This window comes from Elephantulus edwardii, unplaced genomic scaffold (assembly GCF_000299155.1).
Source record: "Elephantulus edwardii isolate Elephantulus edwardi_28Jun2011 unplaced genomic scaffold, EleEdw1.0 scaffold00003, whole genome shotgun sequence".
In the NCBI taxonomy this organism is placed as follows: Eukaryota; Metazoa; Chordata; class Mammalia; order Macroscelidea; family Macroscelididae; genus Elephantulus; species Elephantulus edwardii.
In genome coordinates this window covers 24,409,001-24,412,671 of record NW_006399753.1, presented here as the reverse complement: position 1 = coordinate 24,412,671, position 3,671 = coordinate 24,409,001, and positions in this window count along the sequence as shown.

Genomic DNA, 3,671 nt, shown 5'->3' with positions numbered 1-3,671 from the left:
TGATTTGCCTCTCAATGTTTGCTTGTTCATGACTGTTTACATAATTTGTCAGTACACTTAACATTAATGAAATAAAATTTTATACTGCTGACAATCTATCAAGGCACTGTCAACCTTGGGGTTTTAGGACCAAGCATAAATATGAATAGAATTTTCAGAAAAGTAATGACCAAAGAGTGATCCTCACATTTTTTATTATAGAGACAATTAGGTTTTATATATTAATAATTCATTCAAAGCTTTAGGTAAAATGTTATAAAATATACTTAAATAGCAGACTTTTAGGTAAAAGGCATTTTATGATACACTAGGCCTTTAGGTCAAACAAAAAGTCGTGGTAGCTATCGGTAACTTAGAGATAAACATTTTAAATTTACCAGTCACTCCAAGGGAGAAAAATGAGTAGTTCCTTCTGTAATGAATTACGGCCTCAGAAACCTGATGAGTTAGTGCTGACTCCTTAACAGTGAGTTTGACTTTGGTGAGTTTGACTTTGATTAGATCAAATGAATGAAGGACATTGAATAGAAGATCCAGTTTATTCTGTGATAGCTGGTGCAGAGGCTCTCAGGTATGTCTGTATGTCCTATGATTTTTCTATGTTTCATAGAAGAGGTTTCTGAAAACTGGAATGAACACATATATTCTTGGGCCGCTCACACTTGTCCAGACTAGAGAAATAACTAGAACCTCACCCCTATGTAGAAATTGCTAGCAAGCCCTAGGCCCCTGAATCTGTGTTGCCAGTTAGACTAATGCCATTCTACATCCGAGAGTCCTGAGCAACAGGGGAAACTGAAAGACGCTAAAAGTGCTGAGGAATGAAACCTCGAATCTACCTCTGGGGTTTCTCAGGCTTACACTAGATTTTTAATCTTATAGTTCACAATTCTGAATTAAAAACTCAATTTTTAATTAAAAATTAAAAAGGCCCTAGTCAAACATTATTTTCATATCCAGGAATGATTGTCTCTCAGCTGAGATGGTAGCCTGAGGAAGTGCTGACGTGCACTCTGCCCTGCATATCCACATGCTTCTCCCCTTTCACTTCATGGAAATGCAGTTGCTCACCAGGTGGTTTGCCAATTCTAAACAACCAGTTGGGCAAATGTTTTAGCTGCACTCAGCCTACTGATGATTTTGGAAGAGTAATGCAGTTCTATAGTGCAAACTCCTCTTCATGAAAATGGCATGCAAATGGCACAACCCATTGAGGGATTCTCAAAGAAGATTAACTTTTCTAATTGCTCATCTGTTGGGAGAGAGCTCTGGTGGCTTAATGGTAAGGAAATGCACTGCAAACCCAAAGGTGAACAGTTTGCATCCACCAGCTGCCTGCCGGGGAAAATTTGTGCAGTCTATTCACGTGCGAGTCACTGCATCTAAAGACCTGCTGGAGGGTCCCTTAGGAGTGAGGTCTGACTCAATGGAACATAACAATACCAACAATCTGAAGGGGAAAACCACTTGAGCTTTTTGATTTCTCCTCTCCATTCAATCTGCAGTGTGTCAGAGTGGCATTTGCTAGCATGGTGCCAGCTTTATGCAGTTGTTGTTGATGTTGCTGTTGTTATATAATGGCTTTGAGTCAGAACTGATCCATAGCTGATACACCCAGCAGGTTTTCAGAGGCTATAAATTTCATAGGAGGGGATTGTCCACCTTTCTCCCACAGAGCAACTGGTAGATTTGGGCTTGCAGCACCACTCTTTACCACTAGGCCACCAGAGCTCCCTGCCATATACAGTTGTTGCTGTTGGATTCAAACCTCATGCCTTTGGGATTGCAGCACAACTGCTTACGACTAGGCCACCAGGAACATGAAGTTAAATGAATACTGCAGGACATAAACAATGAAGTAGTATTCTGGCTGATGAACAAATGCTTTGTTTTGAAGGCCAGTTCCTTGGAAAAAATCAAATAATACATAGTTAACATATTGACAATACAAATATTCCTTTATTGATCTTCTATAGAAATCAGAAATCAGAATAGGAAAATGCTTGTCAGGCTTAAGAATAGTTTCTAAACAAGTACCTTTGATGAATTGTTATCAGATTCCTAACTTGCTGACATTACAATTTCAGCAGAACTCTGAAACTTAAGCATAAAACTTTCCTATATTAATAGATTTCCTAGATTAATAAAACTGAAAAGTAAAAATTGCAGCAGTAGAAAGAGGCTGAAACCAAGCCATTTCTTAAATCTGTGTTAGACTCACTTGAGGAGTTCACTTTATTTCCAGAACAGCACTCTTACCCCATTCCCACTCCAGAATGACATGGGGCGGTTAGGTGGGTGTAGGGGGTTAGTGTTACACTAAAGGTCCCCATGTGCTGCTATGCCTGTAGTCTTGTTTTTTTGGAGGTTTTTTCCCCCCCTGTTTTTTCCTTTTTTAAATTTTTTATTAATTTTAATGAAAGTTTACAGATTAGGTATTATTGTTATGACAAGAGTCCAGAATGAAGGCTGCATAGTGGAGTGGACTTGGGGGGAGGGACTGTATAACAAGGAAAGAATTTTTCTTTTACTTTTCAAAACGAAGGCTGCCTGTAGTCTTTAATCTTATTTTGAGGAAAACTGCAATCGAGTACATTCTGCTTTTGAATCAGGTTTCACACAGGGCACATGTAAGAAAAATGACAGAAAGTTAAGAAGCTTAAAATAGCTGAAATCAGAGTTGAGATCCAGCCTCTGGTTCACATTAGTGGACCAAAAGGTACGAGAAGGATTTTTTTAAAAAAGAATATAGATAGCCAGGCCATCACCTTGCCTCCCTTCCCCTGATCTACACCAAGTTCACATCTGATAAAAGAGCCCAGAGCTAATCCCTGCCCCCAGTTCTGGTGAGCAGTCATGCTGGGACAGAATAGAACTAACCAACATCCCTCCCCCACCATCACCCTGTGCTCTCCCAGGGGGAAAGAAAAAAAAAGTAAAAAACATCAATCAATAAATGTATTGTCTGCACTACCAATTATTTTGAAGCATCTGGATAGCATACTTAGTCAACAGTTCATCCAGATGTTTCAGCTTTGTGTGTAGAGCCATGCAATGCATTCACGCCTTCTGTTTTAATAAGTTTTGATGCTCTAGTATTCGGTGTCTAATGAATGTATCCTGAGGTAGGGGATTGAAGATGCTGCCTAGAACAAAGACAGCCCCCAGCTGCAAACACACTCTGCCCTACTGGTTGCCTTGCCACTCAGTTGTTGGAAATTCAGAGCATATTTCACTCTGAAAAGCATGTTGCAAGCAGGGGCAATCTGCTCTGGTCAGCCAAGTAAAGGTCTTTAATTCATAGCCCAGCTAACGCAGGGTATGAATTAAAATATCCAGCTGAGGACTGGATGCAGGATGCTCCCATGAACCCTACGGAAAAACAGAACAAGAATAACCCACAGACACACATACTTTCCTGTATTCCAACCAGAATTTTAAACAGGCCACAGTTATTTCTGATGTCTTATCATTTATTTTCTTAGTATTATTTCCCTTAAAAACCAAAACTCCTTGCCTTCAGATAAATACCAACTCCTAGTATCCTTCAAGATAGAGTAGAACTGTCCAGCACCATAGGATTTTCTTTTTTTTTAATATCTGTAAATGTTTATTAAAATTAATAAAAAAAGAGAAAAATCTCAATTTAAAAAAAAACCCAACCAAATAAA